Genomic DNA, 23,029 nt, shown 5'->3' with positions numbered 1-23,029 from the left:
GCATCGAAACTGGGGATGAAGTGATTTGTTCTTGGTATCAGTTGGCAGGTACATTCTTTTGCAGAGAGTAAAGATGAAATAGAATCCCATTCATAGAAGGCAGTTTGTAGGGAGGGAGGCTGGGGATGGGAAAATGAGCTCAGACTCAGAGGCCTTTTACGTCTTAGTGTTCTCACAAATATGCTTCCAATAAAAACAATTTAAAAGGCAAAATATAAAATTCTTCCATTTAGGAGGACCTTGCTGAGATCTATGGTGGTGGTTTAAACTGTGCTGTGATTAGAACCATGCCCTATGAATGTGTAATATGTTGTCGACCAGATGGTCATATAATGCTCACTGTCCTGGTGAGTTTGAATTAGGGAGCTGGGGAAATCTCGGCAGAGAAAAGGTAAGATAAGGCAAAAGTATGTCTGCTTGAGGGGCAAAGTTGCATTCAACTGATTTGGTCTCTGCAGAAGTTTGCCATAGAAATCTGTCAGTGTGTATTGCTTTTTACTATTAATTGGGGTTTTAGTCACGTGCTTTGTGGTTTGTTCATGAAGTTTTTATTTAAATGACTTATGAGAACTATCAAAATGTTTACTCTGAAGGCTTAAATTATGTTCTTATGCCATGGATTTTTTTTCAGATGATCAATTTACCCATATGAAAACGCTTGAGCAGGTTGGCTGCCAAATTGTAATGAAAGGCTGTCAGCAATGCCTTGATTTATCTTTCTTTCACCTCTCCTGGATATGCTGTCTGCTTCCTAACTCTAAGTGGGATATACTCCGTCCTGCAGGCAACATCTGTGCTTCAGCATCAGGTTCCCTACCTTAGGAACTTTAAAAATAAGAGTATCAGGAAAGGTTCCATAGTTGGTGACAATAGAAGATAGGTGAGTTTTGGGCAAACGAGGACATGAAATGAGCTTGTCTTTCTCCTAGCATACCCTGCTGAGATTTATTCCCAGCACCATCAAGGGGGCTATTGTAGAATGCAATCCCCAGTGCTCTCAGTGAAAGGGAGAATTACAAAGTACAGAGTCTTATCCTTTCACTGTGATCCCGGGTGCACACTTGGATTCTTGATCTGTAAGTGGGAGTGTGGTCCAGACCTCATTCAATGTAAAGTTCTTATAAAGACCCTGATTTTTTTTTTTTTTTTGAGACGGAGTCTCGCTCTGTCACCCAGGCTGGAGTGCAGTGGTGCGATCTCAGCTCACTGCAAGCTCCGCCTCCCGGGTTCATGCCATTCTCCTGCCTCAGCCTCTCCAAGTAGCTGGGACTACAGGCGCCCGCCACCACGCCCGGCTAATTTTTTGTATTTTTAGTAGAGATGGGGTTTCACCGTGGTAAAGACCCTGATTTTTTAAAGGGAATCTCTGCTATTGCCACTTGTCATCTTCTCCCTGAGAATGTTTTACCATAGCAGTTAATAAGTTATGTGATTTTAAATACCTCTTCACTTGGAGGAGTCAGTGCCTGTGGTAAGTCGTTTGACCATTCATTAACTCATTCAACAAACTCTAGGATTTAGCTGACAACTTTTCCATTAGCATCTTTCTTTGCTTGTTATTTTACTTTGATTTTCATGCTTTTCACCTTATATGTGTCTATCCGTTTTCCCTCTAGGACTTTCATGACCCTACTTTTTCAGCAATTTATTGTCGGTCTGATTTGATGTTATTACCTTGAGGCCTGGAGATTTCTTACACAGAGGTGTTTTTCATTGACCTGGATGAACTCAGAAGCAAGTCATTGCTGTCTTTTGGCATCCCCCCTCCCCATTTATGTGTTATTCACCATAGTCTAATTAAATATGTTAAGTAGCAATGCCGGAAGTAGATTCTGCTTTCAAAATGTTTTTAATTTCTCTTAACAAAGGTAGAGAAAACCTTTGTTGCTTTAGGAGTCTAGGAGACTCTCCTGGGCAAAGTTTGCTGTTTTTTCTTCCCAGATTCCCCTTCCCCTTCACCATTCCTCCAAGACGCTTGAGGAATGATGATTTAAAAGAAAAAGGTCATGAGGGAGGACTGGCTCATAGATATTTCATGAAAAAGTGTGGCTTGTCTTGGGATTAAACCGTTCCTGGGTAGTAGGAATGAGCTCTTCATTGCTTTGTAGGCAACCACAGTATATAAATACTGTAGAAGATCTGGGTTAAAAACCAAAGCCCAAGCTGTTATCTATAGTGTGCTGTTGCCAAGCTCCCAGTAAAGTTTTAGTTTAACAGACCACATTGTGGCTGATAATGATAATTTTGTGTTATCCCTATTGGATGAGTGGCTAGCCTGTTTCCACAGTAGACAGATGCTTTTCTTAATGACAGACACCAGCCCAGGGCCTTGCTTTGTAGTAGGCCTTTGATAAATGTTTGTTAGATTTAATTGCTTGCTAACTTGTTGAGTACTGAGTGTGATTAGATTAAAACTAATATGTTGTAATTAAGAACTATCAGTCACAAAACAAATTTAATTTTTTTCTAAAAATATATGAAATATAAAAGTTATAAAATAATTATGACTTGTCAAGCGGAAAATTGTGACTTATCAAGCCCTGCTTAAACTGCATTCAGTAGCTGAGGTTCAGTTCATTTCCACATTTGAGTTTGAACTCCATGTCTGGTTGTTTTTTAAATGTATGTGATTTTTTTTTGTTTTTGTTTTTTGGTGGGAATTGGAGTTGGGGTCTCTCTCTGTCATACGGGCTAGAGTGCAGTAGTGCAATGATAGCTGACTGCACCTTCAAACTTTTGGACTCAAGCCATCCTCCTGCCTCAGCCTCCTGAGTAGCTAGGTGTCATCACACCGGGCTAATTAAAAAAAAAAAAAAATTATTTTTTTGTAGGGACGGTGTCTCACTATGTGGCCCAGGCTGGTCTTGATCTTCTGGGCTCACACAATCCTCTTGACTCAACCTACTGAAGCACTGGGATTACAGGTGTGGGCCACTGCACTTGGCTGCATGTTTTCTTTCCACAGTTTTTTCTGTCCTTTGTTGAAAGGCTTCATTGTCCTGCTGATAATTAGGCTAATATAATAAGAATTAGGAAGATTCTTCTTTATCACCTGTTCTTAGATGACAAAGATCCTTAGAAATTCTTGCTGTGTTTATTTTGTACTTCCTGATAATGTAGTTTAGATCTGAAAAGACATAATTGAGGTTAGCTCTCACAGAGGAGAAAAATACTTGTGTACTAAGGATCAGATTAAATGACTCAAGAAAAGCAATCAAAGAAGTGTTATCTTTACCATTGTATTAGTCTGTTCTCACATTGCTAATAAAGATGTACGTTAGACTGGGTATTTATTTTTTTATTTTTATTTTTTTTAGTTCTAATAATATATTTTCTTTAGTCCAACATATCCAAAATATTATCATTTCAACACATAACAAATACAAGATAATCATTAATGTGATATCACACATTCCTTTTCTGTACTAAGTCTTTGAAATACACTATTTTATAGTTAACGTACATTTTATTTACTTATTTATTTATTTTATTTTTTTAATTTTATTATTATACTTTAGGTTTTAGGGTACATGTGCACAATGTGCAGGTTTGTTACATATGTATCCATGTGCCATGTTGGTGTGCTGCACCCATTAATTCGTCATTTAGCATTAGGTATATCTCCTAATGCTATCCCTCCCCCCTCCCCCCACCCCACAACAGTCCCCAGAGTGTGATGTTCCCCTTCCTGTGTCCATGTGTTCTCATTGTTCAATTCCCACCTGTGAGTGAGAACATGCGGTGTTTGGTTTTTTGTCCTTGCGATAGTTTACCGAGAATGATGATTTCCAGTTTCATCCATGTCCCTACAAAGGACATGAACTCATCATTTTTTATGGCTGCATAGTATTCCATGGTGTATACGTGCCACATTTTCTTAATCCAGTCTATTGTTGTTGGACATTTGGGTTGGTTCCAACTCTTTGCTATTGTGAATAGTGCTGCAATAAACATACGTGTGCATGTGTCTTTATAGCAGCATGATTTAGTTGAGCAGTTTTGAGTGAGTTTCTTAATCCTGAGTTCTAGTTTGATTGCACTGTGGTCTGAGAGACTGTTATAATTTCTGTTCTTTTACATTTGCTGAGGAGAGCTTTACTTCCAACTATGTGGTCAATTTTGGAATAGGTGTGGTGTGGTGCTGAAAAAAATGTATATTCTGTTGATTTGGGGTGGAGAGTTCTCTAGATGTCTATTAGGTCCACTTGGTGCAGAGCTGAGTTCAATTCCTGGGTATCCTTGTTAACTTTCTGTCTTGTTGATCTGTCTAATGTTGACAGTGGGGTGTTAAAGTCTCCCATTATTATGGTGTGGGAGTCTAAGTCTCTTTGTTGGTCACTCAGGACTTGCTTTATGAATGTGGGTGCTCCTGTATTCGGTGCATATATATTTAGGATAGTTAGCTCTTCTCGTTGAATTGATCCCTTTACCATTATGTAATGGCCTTCTTTGTCTCTTTTGATCTTTGTTGGTTTAAAGTCTGTTTTATCAGAGACTAGGATTGCAACCCCTACCTTTTTTTGTTTTCCATTTGCTTGGTAGATCTTCCTCCATCCTTTTGTTTTGAGCCTATGTGTGTCTCTGCACGTGAGATGGGTTTTCTGAATACAGCACACTGATGGGTCTTGACTCTTTATCCAATTTGCCAGTCTGTGTCTTTTAATTGGCGCGTTTAGTCCATTTACATTTAAAGTTAATATTGTTATGTGAGAATTTGATCCTGTCATTATGAGGTTAGCTGGTTATTTTGCTCGTTAGTTGACGCAGTCTCTTCCTAGCCTCGATGATCTTTACAATTTGGCATGATTTTGCAGTGGCTGGTACCGGTTGTTCCTTTCCATGTTTAGTGCTTCCTTCAGGAGCTCTTTTAGGGCAGGCCTGGTGGTGACAAAATCACTCAGCATTTGCTTGTCTGTAAAGGATTTTATTTCTCCTTCACTTATGAAGCTTAGTTTGGCTGGATATGAAATTCTGGGTTGAAAATTTTTTTCTTTAAGAATGTTGAGGCCGGGCGCAGTGGCTCACACTTGTAATCCCAGCACTTTGGGAGGCTGAGGCGGGCGGATCACGGGGTCAGGAGATCGAGACCACAGTGAAACCCCGTCTCTACTAAAAATACAAAAAATTAGCTGCACGTGATGGCGGGTGCCTGTAGTTCCAGCTACTCGGAGAGGCTGAGGCAGGAGAATGGCGTGAACCCAGGAGGTGGAGCTTGCAGTGAGCCGAGATCGCGCCACTGCACTCCAGCCTGGGTGACAGAGGAGACTCCGTCTCAAAAAAAAAAAAAAAAAAAAAAAAAAAAGAAAAAGAAAAAAAGAACGTTGAACATTGGCCCCCACTCTCTTCTGGCTTGTAGAGTTTCTGCCGAGAGATCTGCTGTTAGTCTGATGGGCTTCCCTTTGTGGGCAACCTGACCTTTCTCTCTGGCCACTCAACATTTTTTCCTTCATTTCAACTTTGGTGAATCTGACAATTATGTGTCTTGGAGTTGCTCTTCTTGAGGAGTATCTTTGTGGCGTTCTCTGTATTTCCTGAATCTGAATGTTGGCCTGCCTTACTAGATTGGGGAAGTTCTCCTGGATAATATCCTGCAGAGTGTTTTCCAGCTTGGTTCCATTCTCCCTGTCACTTTCAGGTACACCAATCAGATGTAGATTTGGTCTTTTCACATAGTCCCATATTTCTTGGAGGCTTTGTTTCTTTTTATTCTTTTTTCTCTCTAAACTTCCCTTCTCGCTTCATTTCATTCATTTCATCTTCCATCACTGACACCCTTTCTTCCAGTTGATCGCATTGGCTCCTGAGGCTTCTGCAATCTTCGCGTAGTTCTCGAGCCTTGGCTTTCAGCTCCATCAGCTCCTTTAAGCACTTCTCTGTATTGGTTGTTCTAGTTAAACATTCGTCTAAATTTTTTTCAAAGTTTTTAACTTCTTTGCCTTTGGTTTGAATTTCCTCCTGTAGCTCGGAGTAGTTTGATCGTCTGAAGCCTTCTTCTCTCAACTCATCAAAGTCATTCTCCGTCCAGCTTTGTTCCGTTGCTGGTGAGGAACTGCGTTCCTTTGGAGAAGGAGAGGCGCTCTGCTTTTTAGAATTCCCAGTTTTTCTGCTCTGTTTTTTCACCATCTTTGTGGTTTTATCTACTTTTGGTCTTTGATGATGGTGATGTACAGATGGGTTTTTGGTGTGGATGTCCTTTCTGTTTGTTCATTTTCCTTCTAACAGACAGGACCCTCAGCTGCAGGTCTGTTGGAGTTTGCTACAGGTCCGCTCCAGACCCTGTTTGCCTGGGTCTCAGCAGCGGAGGCTGCAGAACAGTGGATTTTCGTGAACCACGAATGCTGCTGCCTGATCGTTCCTCTGGAAGTTTTGTCTCAGAGGAGTACCCGGCCATGTGAGGTGTCAGTCTGCCCCTGCAAGGGGGTGCCTCCCAGTTAGGCTGCTTGGGGGGTCAGGGGTCAGGGACCCCCTTGAGGAGGCAGTCTGCCTGTTATCAGATCTCCAGGTACGTGCTGGGGGAACCACTACTCTCTTCAAAGCTGTCAGACAGGGACATTTAAGTCTGCGGAGGTTACTGCTATCTTTTTGTTTGTCTGTGCCCTGCCCCCAGAGGTGGAGCCTACAGAGGCAGGCAGGCCTCTTTGAGCTGTGGTGGGTTCCACCCTAGACTGGGTATTTATAAAGGAAAGAGGTTTAATTGACTCACAGTTCAGCATGGCTGGGGAGGCCTCAGGAAATTTGCAGTCATGGTGGAAGGGAAAGCAAACATGTCCTCCTTTGCATGGCGGCAGCAAGGAGAAGTATGAGTGGAGTGGGAGAAAAGCCCCTTACAAAACCATCAGATATCTTGAGAACTCACTATCTTGAAAACAGCATGAGCCTAACTACCCCCATGATTCAATTACCTTCCACCGAGTCCCTCCCATGACATGTGAGGAACTACAATTCAAGATGACATTTGGGTGGGGACACAGCCAAACCATATCAACCATATTCTGCCTAAATTAGAAGTCTATCTCTAATCACAGCTTAATTATTCAAGTACCTAATGTCACCACAGTTTCTTCTTTTAATTGGTGATTTTCTAATACGATTGTAGGACCTTCTGATTGGTAGTTTGTGCACAAGTTTTCAAAAAGAAGTTAGTGTCTCTTTTTAAGAGAAGTTCATCAACTAAAGTGACATTAGAACCAGTGATTAAAAATTACTGAGGTCACATCTGTGGATGTTTATGACTGTCTACTTTTTGTTTGTAGAACTCATGACTATTTAAATGAAAACAGTCACCTCAGTCCTCACTAAAAACAATGATTGTTAAAAATATGAAATTTAAGGTGGCTAGCAGAATGAGGCAATAAATACCAGATAAACGGAGTCATGAGTAAAAGTATTAATGTCATGGCTTCTTTTTGGTTAAAGTCTAAATGCTGTTTTTCAGTTTGGACTTAACGGGGAGGGTGCTGCAAATGAAAGGAGCATTTTTTTCTATAAAGGCTCACACAGTGTTAGGGTGTCTTAGTCCATTTGGGCTGCTGTGTAGTAACAAAATACTATAAATTAGGTAGCTTCTAAAGAACGGAAACTTATTTCTCATGGTTCTGGAGACTGGGAAGTCCAAGATCAAGGCATCAGCAAATTTGAGGGGAGGACCTGCCTCCTAGTTCGGAGACAGCCATCCTTCTGCTGTATCTTCATATAGCAGAAAGGATAAGTAAGCTCTGTGGGACCTCTTTTTTAGGGGCACTAATTGCATTTATGAGGGCTCCACCTTTATGATCTAATCACCTCCCAAGAGCCCCATCTCTTAAAACCATTACATTTAGGGGTTAGGTTTCAACCTATGAATTTTGAGGAGACACTTCAGTTTATGGCCGTGGGAGATACTTTGTCTTCAGATAGTTAGATCTTTAACTCTGAATTCTTATGTACCTTTTAGAAATAAGGACTGATTTAGACTAGAGTCGTTGGGCCCTGCGTGACCCGAAGTAGCGGAGAGAGCGCAGGACTAGAGCGCAGACTTCGGGACGTGGATCCGAGCCGGCGCGGTGGGTGGAGAGCAGGAGGAGGAGCCATTCGACCGCATGTTGCTGGCCATGGCTCAGCAGCACGAGGGCGGCGGCAGGAGCTCGTGAACACCTTCTTCAGCTTCCTTCGATGCAAAACAGACTTTTTCACTGCAGGAGAAGAGGGGATGGCAGAAAAGCTTATCATACAGACTTTCAGCCATGACAATCAGCTGGCACAGAAGGCCTGGTGGGAGAAGAGAGCCCGGGAGAAGGCGGAGCGGGTCGCCAGGCTGGCCAAGGAAGCCAAGTCAGAGAACTCGGGGCCCCAGATAAGGGCAGAGAAGCAGAGAGGCTGCGGCTAGAGATTGACCAGAAAAAGAATACAGAGAATCATGAGGCCCAGCTCAAGAATGGCAGCCTTGACTCCCCAGGAAAGCAGGAGAAGGAGGAGGAAGATGAGAAGGACAAAGGAAAACTGAAGCCCAACCTAGGCAACAGGGCAGACCTGCCCAATTACCGCTGGACCCAGAGCCTGTCGGAGCTGGGCCTGGCGGTCCCTTTCCGCGTGAACTTCCGGCTGAAAGGGAAGGACATGGTGGTGGACATCCAGGGGCAGCACCTCCGGGTGGGGCTCAAGGGGCAGCCAGCGATCATCGATGGGGAGCTCTACAACGAAGTGAAGGTAGAGGAGAGCTCATGGCTCATTGAGGACGGCAAGGTGGTGACTGTGCATCTTGAGAAGATCAGTAAGATCGAGTGATGGAGCTGCTTGGTGTCCAGTGACCCTGAGATCAATACCAAGATGATTAACCCTGAGAATTCCAAGCTGTCAGACCTGGACAATGAGACTCGCAGCATGGTGGAAAAGATGATATATGACCAGAGACAGAAGTCCATGGGGCTGCCAATCTCAGACGAACAGAAGAAACAGGAGATTTTGAAGAAGTTCATGGGTCAGCATCTGGAGATGGATTTTTCCAAGGCCAGATTCGACTAGCCCGTGTTTTTTTCCTCCTTCAACTCTTGGGGCTGAGCTACAACCATCCAACTTTCTTTCCCACTCTTCTCTGGCCCTTGTGGGCCTCAGGGCTTGGGGTAGGCATGGGACTGGCCCAGGCACACAGGTCCCAGGGCATCAGGAGAAAGGCTGGGGCTTGGGGTCTTGTCTTCCCCAGTGGCCTACTGTTACACATTAAAGCAATTTGCCCAGCAAAAAAAGAAATAAGTACTGATTTATTTCCTCATTTGTGATGCCAAATTGTAAAGATTAAGGTAATTGTTCTGTTAAGGTATGAAAATAAACGACTTATAAGAGACAGAGGCAGATAGGATATTGGCAACCTTCACACCCTAGTTTGAAAGGTACTGGCCTTTCTTGGCTGTGCTGAGGCTTGAATAAATACTATAGCAATAGTAACCACAACTTTGTTGTGTTTTATTTCTTCAATTGCCATTTGTTGTTGCAGCTTTTAGCTAAAGCACAGCTTCCCGAACTTCCAACTTGAATCATAGCACTGTGTCTTGGTGAATTGATTCTAGAGGTGGAAGTTAGTGTCTTAAATTTGATGCAGTCACATATGCCTTTTGGGTGACTTCACTTTGAATCCTCAAAGGATGACTTAGAGAATGCCAAATAAACACCCTGGCAACTGGTAATGACTTTCTGGGAGATTCTGACAAATTGAGATTTCACAACAAACACAGATAAAAGACAATTTTTCAGAAAACAGTGGCGAAGGAACTGAGTAACTAAAGCATAACTGAAGGCAGTAGAGGTAGTTGGGTGGAAATGCATAGAGAGCTGGAAGGAGTGGAGTTCACCAGCAAATGTGTCTTGTGTATCTGGCTGGGAGGTGTAATTGGGATGGAGAAAGGAAGGGCAGCATGCAGGAAGGCGTGCGGTAGGAGTAGAGCTGTGTGCCAGGGGTGGCAAGTTGACTCTGTTGATTGGTACCAAGAGTTTGTCTTACTGTAGTTAGAGTTAGTTTTTGTTCTGAATGAGACACCGACTTTCCCATATTTCCTGATAGGGGTTTTGAATATAGTGACTTGAAGCAAGAACAGTTATTGGAACTATGGTATCAGATTTCCTGAAGGTCACATTATTCATTAATAATAATGTTGCTCTTTGAGCCCTTAAAATTGGCCTTTTTCTAGACTCCTAAACTCTATATGTTCTTAATGAAATAACGCTGGCTAGAGCCCTTACCAAACCCTGACCAGAAACAGTGAATTAAAAGATACAGAAGACTGGGAGCTAGAAATTGTTTTTTCTTTTCAACCCATATTGTCTCAAAAACATCTGCTTTAGGATCTATTCACATCCTTATTCACATGCCAACTCCTTGATTCATGTGCAAGATTGCCACCCTCCTTGCTATTTACAATAATTCATTCTTTAATTTCAAATTTTTGTGCTATTTTCATATTGTTTAAATGAGGTTCTCCACCTACCCAACATGGTAGCTATTTGCCTAATATCTTAGTTGTACCTAAACATTGTGGAAGGTGGTTTCTTTTATAAATTTAAAATGTTTGGCTTTTCAAACCCCTGTTTTCTCATCTTCCTTTGTCAGAGTTCTGTTTGAGGTGACCAGAGCCACTTGGATCCTGATTTAGTGGATGATTTCAGTGAAATTAAGACCTTGGGATTGACTTTTCTCTCACCCCACTCATCACAGTGGGAATGCATTTTTCATCTTTTCTGTGGGGTGATTTGGAGAATGACTGAGATGGTTATTCCTTTTTTCCTCCTGTTTCAGTCTGTTTTGTGCTGCAGTGACAGAATACTTGAGACTGGGTAATTTATAAGGAACAGAATTTTATTTCTCACCGTTCTGGAGGTGACTGGGAAGTCCACGATCGAGGTGCCAGCATTTGGTCTGGGAGCATTTGGAGAGGGCCCTCTTGCCGCATCCTTATCTGGCAGAAGGCATAAGGGCAAGTCGTCTAAATGCGGAGTGAAGCCTCTTTTGTAAGAGCCCTAATCCCATTGAGAGGGAGAAGCCATCATGGCTTAATCACCTTTAAGGGCTCCACTTGTAAATACCATCACTTTGGCAAGGCCTAAATTTTGGAAGGGACACATTCAAACCATAACACCCCTTCTCACCTATTGTCTGCCCTCCTTTTGGGAGTGGGCAGTGGTGCTGACTGACAGATGGATCCTCCAGGCTTCCTTGCCCTCTGGCTTCTAACTGGATTGGCCAAGGGGGAACTTAAGGAGAGCTAAGAATGGGAGGGGAGAGAGCTGCCAGTCGCCATATCTCTTCTCTCTGCCTGCTTCTCTGCTGCAGTTTTGTCAGTGGCTGTGTCCCATCAAGAAACCACTCTTGCCTGGTGGCTCCTCTTTCAGGCCTCCAGCAGGTTACTTTCCTCTCCTTGATGCTTCAAGTCACTTTCTACCTGAATGCCCCTTGTGGTACCCTTCACTCTTCCCTCATCTTTGTAAATAGTCCTTCAATCAGATGTCTTCATTGAAACTATGTGAGTTGCCTCTATGTAGTACATGTAAGACACTGTTAATTAAAAGTACAGGTAAGGCACTGTGGTATCAACACTTTAATATGAGGAAACACATAGCACATTAAATGTACATGATTATAAGATATGTCTTAATTTCAGATACATTAATACTTAGAAACAACACCCATGACTCTTAAAACAGGGAAACCTATGAAATTGCTACTGGGTTTTCACTGTGTTAAAGATACCATAATAAATGTCTTTATTTATAAACTTGCCTATATTTGAGATTATGTCCGTAGGATAGATGAGAAGAGAGTTATGGACATTTTCTAAGACTTGTGTCTTTTTGCCGCATTGCATTCTAAAAGGGTAAAACATATTTAGAGTGCCACCTGCAGCTTCTTAGCTCTTGTTTGACTGTCCCCCTGACAGCAATATGTGTTGACTTTTCCACAAATCTTTCCTAATCTGATAGGCCAAAGAGAGTCTTTCCATTTGGAAGTGAAAGTGAACATTTTCTATTTTATTAACAGGTTGTATTTTTCTTTTACTTTAAAAAAATCTCCTTTGCCTATTTATTTATTGGGTCTTACTGTTTTTCATATGCATGAGCTCTTTGTTTAGTAGTTCAGGGGTTAGCTAACTTTTTCTGTAAAGGACCAGATAATAGACACTTCAGACTTTGTGGGCCATACAGCTTCTGTAGGGTGAAAGCAGCCTTAGACAATAGGCAACTAATGAGGATGACTGTGCTCCCATATGGATGCTGAGATGTGAGTATTATATAGTTTTCATATGCCCTGGAGTATCATTCCTCTTTATTTTTTTCAACCATTTAAAAATGTAAAACCATTCTTAGTTCACGGGCTGTAGAAGAACAGGCAGTGGGCTGGATTTGATTAGCGGGCCAGAGTTTGCTGACCCTTGTAATAGATGATAACTCATTTAATTTGTTTTGACTATTTTCCTCACTTCCTTTTTTAGATAAATTTTTTTAGGCCTACAGAAGTTTGAATTTCTTACAACATCAAATTTTAAATTTCTGGCCATTTTTGTCGTGATTCTGAAAGTTAGAATGTTTGTACTAACGATCATATCCAAAAATACACGACTTAATTTTAGCTTTGGAGACATGTTTTTTAAAGAATTTGCTTTTATTTGTGTGGAATTTATTTGTGTATAGTGTGATTTGGAGGTCTAAATTTAATTTTTTTGCAAGCAGCAAACCAATTGTGGGTTGTTTTTGAATCCTCCTGGTTAGTACTGGGTTCACTAACTGTGCTTTGGGTACCTTTGATCCTAGATTTACTGCATGATAATTTTCCCCCTTTTCGTTTATGTTCAAGAAGTATGGTACTAACCTGTGACATGAGTTCCTCTTAGTTCTTCTTGGCTCATCTGTTTCCATATGAGCTGGCATTCACAGGAAATTCAGAACTCTTACAGGCATAATATTAATAGATACATGTGGAAAGAGTTGTTCTCTGAAAAAATAAGTTTGAGGTTTTTTTTTTTTTTTTTTTTTTTAGTGAAGAATGACAACTTGATCTCCCACACTAGGAAAGAAAGGTGCAATTAATAGTTTATATTACACAACATTAACTGTTGGGTTTTTTTTTTTTTTTTGGCCTTTGGAAGATATACTCAAATTTGTGATAAGTAAAATGACTTATTTATCACAGCTTACCATAGAAGATTGGACAAGAACGATCTTTTATTTCTAGTCTTTTAGGTTGTCGAAGTGACCTAAAATGTAATTTGAGGATAAGCAAAACCCTGATCTGCTGAAAATTACAAAACCAAATTTGCAGGAATGGCTTTCTTGCTCCTGAGACTGAAAAATGTGTCTGCTCCCAATTCAGTTGACTATAAAGAATAGATAGCATGCTTTTATTTTCTGACAGCACTATGAGTTATTCCTGCTGAACCAGGAATGCTGTTAGTGTCAAGGATGGATTTGCCTTAACTTATTTTTCCATAAAGCTGTAATTTAAAAAAAATCTGTTAACATTTCTTTGTAATTCTTTGGTTCACAGTAGACAGTACCACTGTGGAAGTCCTGGTCCGGTCAGCCCGTGTTTCCAGTGAAAGTGTTCTTTCAGAATTGGAAATGTCTGTATGTTCAGCTGGGTTGCCATGGTGCTGTGGGACATGAGGTGGCAAACCCTACATAAGAGTTAGAGATGAGTAGTGCTTAGGATACAGATTACAGAAAGTACAGCTTGCCATCAAGTTCTAGGCAAGAGATAGAACTAAATGTCTTAATCCTAAGAGGAAAAACTTCATTCCAAGGGACATTGGGTTTAGATAAGATTCATTGTTAGATTATGCCCCAGACGGCCTGTTAGCTTTCTTAGGAAACTTGTTCCCATTTTTTGTCTCCATAATGGTTCTCAGCTACTATCTGGACCAGTCCCTTAAAATTAAAGGTTAAATTAGATGTGATGTGATTTGAAATTTGAAACCTATGTTTTTATTTAGCTAGACTACAATGGTACACTTAGAATTTTTGTTCAACTTCCCCACCCAATATGAATTTGGAGAAAAACAAGAATGACTAAAAAATCAACAGGCTTACATGAAATTGAGAGGACGGTTTGGAAATCTCCTTGAATTTCTTTTTGTAAGCCAAATTTATTTTTATAAGCCTTTAACGGAAGACGGTTTGTTCTTTGGATAATTGGCCCAGGCTTTATCCTCCTCTTTCAAATATGCTTCAACCAAATACCCAACTGTGAGATGAATAGGATAAATGAAGTTGGGAGTTGTGGAGTGGTGGGGGGTGGGTGGGCAGGAGTGGGGGCGGCAGGCAAAACAGTCATGTGGAATCTTTTGTTTCATTTTTAAAATAATTCTTAAGAGCTGCTGTCTTTCGACAGAGTCAGAAAGTCCTTGCTTAAGCGTATTTGTCACTAGAGAGAGTGAATGGGATTCTGAAGTCTTTAACGTGGTTCTGTAAATGTAAGTCTTGTTGTTTAATCACGGCATTTCTGCAAAAATGAACTCCTGCACCCACATCCCTCCCCCTCTCCTTTCTTTTAGTGTCTTAGAACTCAGCTAAGCATTTGAACAGTCATTGCTAAGTGTTTCCACATTGGGGGAACTAGAAGAACTTGGCTGGATAGAATTCGGATTTTCATGGGAGGGAATTAGTTTTCCGTTTTCTGCCTTAGAAGTCATATACTATACTTGCTATTTGGGCTGAACTGACTTGAAAAGTCAAACGGGAATGAGTCTAGCTACTAAATTTAGAGAACTGATTCGTAATTTCTTGATCTAATACAGTGGGCAGTCTTGTCATTGACCAGTTATTTATTTCAATGTTTGCCAAACCTAGAATGAAATCCAAGGCTGCTGCTTAACCCTCTATAGCTTTGGTAGTTCATTTCTACTTCTCCTCATTTCCGAAGATAACATGTATCCAGAGAGCCTGTGAGGTCCTGGCTTAGATGAGTCCTGCATATCAGGGCAAACTTCCATGCCTCTGGACATCTTTCACATTTCAGACATTGTCTTATTTCTTATCCAGTTAACAAGTATGTTAAGTCAGGCTTTAACTCTCCCCTCTCTCCCCTCTCCCCTCTTCAAGGGAGATTTAAAATAAGTGGGAAATTACTTTTTGTATAGATGTTCTTTTGTCTTAAATTCATGCTCATGTGACTTTCCACTTGCCATTTAGAGTAACAGTTATTCAAAGAGCATTACCTAAATTCCATCATTAAGAAAAAAACTTATGCCCCTGCTCTGCTCCTTCACCCCTCATCATTATTTTTAAAGCTCTCCAAATGCCTGTCTTGCTTAAAGAATCATAAGACTATGGAAGTGGAATGCAGTTGGCATGTTGTTCACTATTCCATGAATTTGTAGACTAAATATATTATTTCTGTGGCTCATCCAGAAGATGTTGTCATTCTTTAAAATTGCAATTAGCATTATTGTAAAATTCGTTGATGGAAAAAGATCTATTAAGGTTACGTGTATTTTGGATTTAATGTTGCTTTACCTAAGGATGTTAGGGTTCACCAAATCCTGCTTTGCCTGGGATATGCAGGGAGGAAAATTCAGAAGAAATCTTTTTTTTTCCCATTAATAAATGAAAGAACTTCAATGTGAAGAATTTTTAAAAGTCACAAGCACAGATGGTTCACCTGGGTAATTTGCAAGGAAACTGGATGAGCGTAATGTAGGTGGGGAAGACTTAGGGAAATTATTCAGATAATTCAATTCCTTTCCTTTTATCTGTCTGAGCCAGTTAGGGGGAAAAAAGTGAGGTTTTTGGATGTCAGAATTACCTGCTGGAATTTTTCATGCACTTTTCAGAATAAAAAACATCAAAAGAGAGAAATTAAATTTTCTAGTATGATTTAAGAAAATAAACAAAATGAGACATGCTGGGGAAAGTGATAGGACACTTTCAGGTTGTGAACCTCAGGGAGTTTCCTGGCTAAAACAGGTGGCTTGGAGTTTTCCCTCTTTCTTTCTGTCCTCCCTTCTACTTTACTTTTCTCCCTCTCTTCCTCCTTTTTTTTTTCTTTTATTTGCACACCCAGAAGCATGGACCTTTCCTTCTTTTGGTCCTTCTGTCCATCAGGGTCAGGTCTTTCAAGATAAGTGGACACAGTACCACTAAATCTGTAAACTTCTGATTTGTATGTCATTCTTCTCTGTGAGCCAGCGTTGTCATTGGTTTAAAAAAATAAAAGCTTCAGCTGGGTGCAGTGGCGCACACCTGTAATCCCAGCACTTTGGGAAACCAAGGCAGGCGGATCGCCTGAGGTCAGGAGTTCAAGACCAGCCTGGCCAACATGGCAAAACCTCATCTCTATTAAAAAAAATACAAGGATTCCCTATTTAATAAATGGTGCTGGGAAAACTGGCTAGCCATATGTAGAAAGCTGCAACTGGATCCCTTCCTTACACCTTATACAAAAATTAATTCAAGATGGATTAAAGACTTATATGTTAGACCTAAAACCATTAAAATCCTACAAGAAAACCTAGGCAATACCATTCAGGACATAGGCGTGGGCAAGGACTTCATGTCTAAAACACCAAAAGCAATGGCAACAAAAGCCAAAATTGACAAATGGGATCTCATTAAACTAAAGAGCTTCTGCACAGCAAAAGAAACTATCATCCGAGTGAACAGACAACCTACAGAATGGGAGAAAATTTTTGCAACCTACTCATCTGACAAAGGGCTAATATCCAGAATCTACAATGAACTCAAACAAATTTACAAGAAAAAAACAAACAACCCCATCAAAAAGTGGGCAGAGGACATGAACAGACACTTCTCAAAAGAAGACATTTATGCAGCCAAAAAACACATGAAGAAATGCTCATCATCACTGGCCATCAGAGAAATGCAAATCAAAACCACAGTGAGATACCATCTCACACCAGTTAGAATGGCCATCATTAAAAAAATCTGGAAACAACAGGTGCTGGAGAGGATGTGGAGAAATAGGAACACTTTTACACTGTTGGTGGGACTGTAAACTAGTTCAACCATTGTGGAAGTCAGTGTGGTGATTCCTCAGGGATCTCGAACTAGAAATACCATTTGACCCAGCCATCCCATTACTGGGTATATACCCAAAGGACTATAAATCATGCTACTATAAAGACACATGCACACGTATGTTTATTGCGGCACTATTCACAATAGCAAAGAGTTGGAACCAACCCAAATGTCCAACAACGATAGACTGGATTAAGAAAATGTGGCACATATACACCATGGAATACTATGCAGCCATAAAAAATGATGAGTTCATGTCCTTTGTAGGGACATGGATGAAACTGGAAAACATCATTCTCAGCAAACTATCGCAAGGACAAAAAACCAAATACCGCATGTTCTCACTCATAGGTGGGAATTGAACAATGAGAACTCATGGACACAGGAAGGGGAACATCACACTCCGGGGACTGTTGTGGGGTGGCGGGAGTGGGGAGGGACAGCATTAGGAGATACACCTAATGCTAAATGACGAGTTAATGGGTGCAGGAAATCAGCATGGCACATGGATACATATGTAACAAACCTGCACATTGTGCACATGTACCCTAAAACCCTAAAGTATAATAAAAAAATTAAAAAATTAAAAAAAAAAAAAGAAAATACTATGCTAAGTCCAGACATTTTTAAACAACATATTTTTAAGCAACATTATGCTAAGTCCAGACATGAAACACCACATATTGAATATCACATGATTTCATTTATGATTCTGGACATTCTTAAATGTCCAGAAAATGCAAATTAATAGAGCCAGAAATTATATTAATTACACTGATTCTTGCTAGAGGCTGGAAGGAGGCAGGGGTTGGGAATTGAGGGTGACTTCTAAGGAATAAGGTGTTTCTTTCGGGGATGATGCATATGTTCTGGAATTAGTGGTTATTGTTGCATAAGTTTGTGAACATGCTAAAACCATTGAAAAATCACAAATAAAAGCAATATACTTCATGTATTCAATAGAAAAAAAAAAAATACGAAAACTAGCTGGGCGTGGTGGCAGGTGCCTGTAATCCCAGCCTTGGGAGGCTGAGGCAGGAGAATTGCTTGAACCTGGGAGGTGGAGGTTTTGCAGTGAGCCGAGATTGAGCCACTGCACTCCAGCCTGAGCAACAGAGTGAGACTCCATCTCAAAAAAATAAATCAATAAAAATAAAAGCCTCAGCGTATTGTCCTCTGGCCTGCGAGCTTGCTGAAGTATTATTCCCTGTTGTATCCCCCAGGCTATGTTGCTGTCTAGCCTGTGAATAAGGCAAATTCCATATTATGGAGGCAGTGGGCTGCATGAAAAGAGCACAGATTTTTTATATGATGAGTTATACGACTTGAGGCTAAGTACCTAATTTGTAAGTCCTCATCTGTAAAATAAGAATGATATCTAGTTCAAAGAGATGCGAGAATTACAAATTCTCCTATGTAAGATGCTTTATATATTGCTTGGTATACTTGGTAGGTCTTCAAGAAATGCTTGTTTCTTTTCTGCTAGGTCTCTAGTAATTGGAATTTTGGATGACTAAATTAACATTCAACTGATTTTTTACGCAATTAATATGTAAGGCTTTTCTAAGTCTTGAGGGAGGTAAAACATGAAAGGTAGCATTTGCATGCACAGGCACTGTTTTAAGCCATGTGTACATTTTATCTGGCTTTATCTTCTATACACAGTTATGAGATATGCACCATTATCTCCAGTTTATTGATGAAGAAATAGTATAGAGGATTGATTTATCTGAGACCGCACAGCTAGTAAGTGGTACGGTTGGCTCAGGCATAAAGAGAGAAACTGATACATGTAATACAAGGCATAACATGGTACTTATTTTTAAAAAGGGTGAACATGACCAGAGGATTGAGAAGAGAAGGCAATTGTATTTGGTTTGGGTAGGAAAATTAGGACAGGCTTCAGGGAGAAGATGTCATTTGAGCTGGGCATAGAAGGAATTGAGTGTGTTGTGGAGAGACAGACATGGGAGCCAAAGAGAGAAGAATGTGGTGGCCATGGAGACAGGAACACTTGGGTGCTGCCCCAGAGCAGCAGACAGCTTCACTGGCTTTCTGAAGAATACTGGATGTGTGATAACCAATCCCAGAAGCTGCCCCTGGACCCTGAGCTGGTGCTGGGATCCCAGACCTGAGGTCGGGCTTGAGGGTGAGGCTTTCTCTGCCCAGGGTTGCCACATGGCAGTGGTGGAGGCTGAACATTGACAGAGAAGTGAAATCAGAAGGTAGGTGACTAATCCAAATAAAAGTTGTGGATCTGAGGGTGGAGGAGTAGAAGAAGGTGGCAGCACAGGATGAGGGAGGATGTTTGAAATGATGGTTGAAAGGCGGAAGCCTAGAGAAGTTTCTGAGCCCCGAATGGTCTCTGCTGTGCCTTTTTAATAGATGCTGGTCCCTCTGGACGTGGGTGAGGAGCAGCTTATTAAGTATTTTCTTCATAGCATTGAAAGGAAGTAGGAGACAAAAGCCTCGATGGGGAAACTGAGGTGTGGTATTGGACACATGGAACCTACCTGCCAGTGTCAAGGTGGAGGTGGAAGGATTTGATAGGCTGTTGACAAGTTTTTTTTTCTGGGGTTGGCAGTGAAGTAGTGACATAATGGGGATTATGCTTGAGGAAGATTGATCTGCCATTTCTATGGGGATGGATTAGGTCATTTAGACTTTAGGGAGGGCACTTGTGTTGGTGCCTTTACACCTTGGGGCAGAATTCATAAGGCTTTGCAATCGATTTGATTGAGAGGCTGGGAAATGAAGCAGTTAAAGATGACCTTAATGTCTTTAATAGTGTTTCTATATGTATTAGATATTTGGGTGAGTTCTATGTGGCAGGCAGAGTGCTAGCTACTGGATGAAGAGTGCTGAGCAAAACTGTGTGAGTAGATAGGTGGGAAGGAACTAGAATGAGACTGGCTTTTGGGTTTTGAACCTGGGTCATGGGGAAAGTGGTGTGACATTTACTGAAACAGGACAGGCAGCAGAGGAGTTGGCTTAGAAGCCCTGATGATGCAGTTTGTTTTGATGAGTTGAGTTTGAGGTTGATCACGGCAAGTGATCAATCATAAAATTAGACATCTTGGACAGAGATTGGAGATGGCAACAGATAGAAAGTGAGTTGAAAAACAAAGAATGGGCCGGGCGCGGTGGCTCATGCCTGTGGTCCCAGCACTCTGGGAGGCCGAGGCGGGCGGATCACTTGAGGTCAGGAATTTAAGACTAGCCTGGCCAACATGGCGAAACTCTGTCTCTAATAAAAAATACAAAAAGCAGCTGGATGTGGTGGCACAGGCCTGTAGTCCCAGCTACTCTGTGGGCTGAGGCAGGAGAATTGCTTGAATCCAGGAGGTGGAGGAGGTTGCAGTGAGCTGAGATCGTGCCACTGCACTCCAGCCTGGGTGACAGAGCCAGACTCGGTCTCAAAACATAAAAAATAAAAAAAAATAAAAAAAATAAAGAATGCTCTTTTAGAGATTCAAGGGAAGCAGGGAGAGGATATGGCCTTATGAGCAAAACTTAAATTTTAGGGGGCAGAAGGAAGATGCTGCAAAGAGTGTGGAGGAGGAATCAGTATAACTTGTATTTTTCCACCTACCTGTTTTCTTGTGCAGTTTGTTTCCTTTATGGCTTTAGAACAAGGTTTCTTAACCTTAGCACTATTTATGCATTTGGGACCAGATAACTGTTATGTCATAGGTGTGTCCTGTGCTTTGTAGGATGCTGAGCTGCACCCCTGGTCCCTGCCCACTGTATGCCACTGGGTAACAATGAGTAGCACTGCCTCTTCCCAATTATGTCAACCAAAAATATCTGTAGACTACTGAATATACCCTGGGGGGCAGTCACCCATAATTGATCCTCACTGCTTTACGGGTAATGATTTTGTAGTTGTCTTTCTTTTTCCTTCCCACGTGTATCCTGCCCAAACCACAGCCAGGGAGGAATTGGAGGCAGGCAATGCCAGCAAAAGGGTTGAACCTTCATTTGGTCGCAAGCAGTTTGTGACTCAGTTCTCAATAAAGTTACATGTAGGAAGATGTTGGGAATTATCCTGTGAAACAGTTTCCTGTACTAGGAGAAGTGTGAACTAGTAAGACTATTTCTTTGTAGCTCTCAACAGGCCTGGGCCTGTGATATGACTGCGTTTATGGACACTGGGGTGGGATGGAGTGGAGGGAATTTTAGCTCTGAAAGTTTGGGGAATTTATCAGTTTCAAAAAGTATTATTTTACAGAAGTCCCTATGTAGTTCTTTAATGCCTTTAGGAGAAGCTATTAATTTAAATGTGTCCTGTCAAAGAAAATAAATGTGTGTCCTAATAAAGGTCCCTAAAAGTTCATGTTGGACATCTCACCCCTCCAAATGAAGTGACACAGGAGGCATACACAGTCCTAGTGGTTTCTGCATACTTGGCACACTGCCTTTTCACCTGGTAGATGCCCATGAGTTACTTGAGTTGAATTGAAATCCTGCCTGTCATTTATGCTTGAAGAATTCTTCCTTTTTGATCTTGAAAGGGGAAGGAGAAGTGCTTGGAGGCAAAAAGCTTTAATCTGTGCAAAATATCAAAGAATAAGTTCATGACTATGTCAGCGGCATTCTCAGTTTCATTTGAAATCTTTATTTAGAGATTGGCCATGGATTTGGGTGTGCTTGTTAGGTCAGTGGAGGGGAGGCTGTTGATTCACGTTGGGGCTTTTTTCCATTTCTTAGAGTTCTCCAGGTGCTCCTCTCCTGCCTTTGAGCCTGAAGTTCATTTCTGAGAGGTGCTTGATGAAGTGGTTATTATAATCAGTTTGGCCTAATACGCTATTCATAAAACTTGAAAATTGACCAAAGAGAGAGGCAGAGAAAAAACTGAACTATTTTTAGGTAGTTTCAGATGTTGTGTTTAATCTTTTTTTTTTTTTTTTTTGAGACGGAGTCTCGCTCTGTCACCCAGGCTGGAGTGCAGTGGCGCAATCTCGGCTCACTACAACCTCCGCCTCCCGGGCTCATGCCATTCTCCTGCCTCAGCCTCCCGAGTAGCTGGGACTACAGGTGCCTGCCACCACGCCCGGCTAATTTTTTGTATTTTTAGTAGACACAGGGTTTCACCATGTTAGCCAGGATGGTCTCGATCTCCTGACCTCGTGATCCGCCCGCCTCGGCCTCCCAAAGTGCTGGGATGACAGGTGTGAGCCACTGCGCCCGGCTGTGTTTAATCTTTTAAAAGCCCATAAATGCTAAGGGTTGTTCTCATCTGTAAATAGTGGTGAAACATGAAGATATGAACAGGTGTGCTCTAAGTCAGAGGGCGGGGTGGAGGGGAACCTGCATGAACTATCTTTCCTTAGCAGGCCAGGCACATTCCTTGCTGTTTTTGGGGAGCAGGCTCCAGGATCCTTTCCCTCTTGGAAAAGAGCAGAAAGTGCCGATTGGATCTCTGGTCACTAAATAAAACTGACCTACCCTCTGAGTGTGGCCCAGCTCTTAACAGGAGCAAATTGAGACCTCAACTGAATTCTGCCTTCCAGATCTTTTGTGATATTTACTGGTCCATGAAGACAGGAAAGCGAAGGTAGGAAGGTGCAAGGACAGATAGTTGCTGCCAGAATGAATTTGGCCAGGTTCATTCATCTGCTCTCCCTTGCACACAGCTCTCTCATTCCTTCCTCTTTGACTTTTTTAAAAATAAACTTTTTGTTGTAGTATAGTTTCAGATGTATGGGAAAAATGAGGCTATAATGCAGAGAATTCCCACATACCCTGTATCTAGTTTCCCCCATTATTATCTTAAGTTAGAATGGTATGTTCATCACACTTAATGAGCCAATACGGGTACCGTATAATTAGCTAAAGTCTGTGCTTTATTCACCTTTCCTCAGTTGATACTTAATGTTCTTTTTCGGTCCGGGGATCCCATCCAGGATGCCGGGTCACATTTAGTTGTCGTGGAGCCTCAGGCTATTTTTGGTTGTGTCAGTGTCCCAGACTTTCCTTGTTTTTGATGACCTTGACAGTTTCGAGGAGTACTGGTCAGGTGTTTTGTAGAATA

At 41.4% G+C, this 23,029-nt stretch overlaps 1 protein-coding gene and 1 pseudogene across 10 annotated transcripts in view; both read left to right on the top strand.

Annotated features, from left to right (window-relative positions):
- Positions 1–23,029, top strand: part of FMNL2 (formin like 2) — a 323,185-nt gene that overhangs the window by 50,559 nt on the left and 249,597 nt on the right. The gene's annotated exons all lie outside the window — the stretch shown is intronic.
- On the top strand, positions 8,010–21,971 carry LOC129489478 (nuclear migration protein nudC-like; annotated as a pseudogene).

This window comes from Symphalangus syndactylus, chromosome 9, assembly GCF_028878055.3.
Source record: "Symphalangus syndactylus isolate Jambi chromosome 9, NHGRI_mSymSyn1-v2.1_pri, whole genome shotgun sequence".
NCBI lineage: Eukaryota > Metazoa > Chordata > Mammalia > Primates > Hylobatidae > Symphalangus > Symphalangus syndactylus.
The sequence above is the reverse complement of the archived record's forward strand: the minus strand, read 5'-3'. Positions and strand labels throughout refer to the sequence as shown.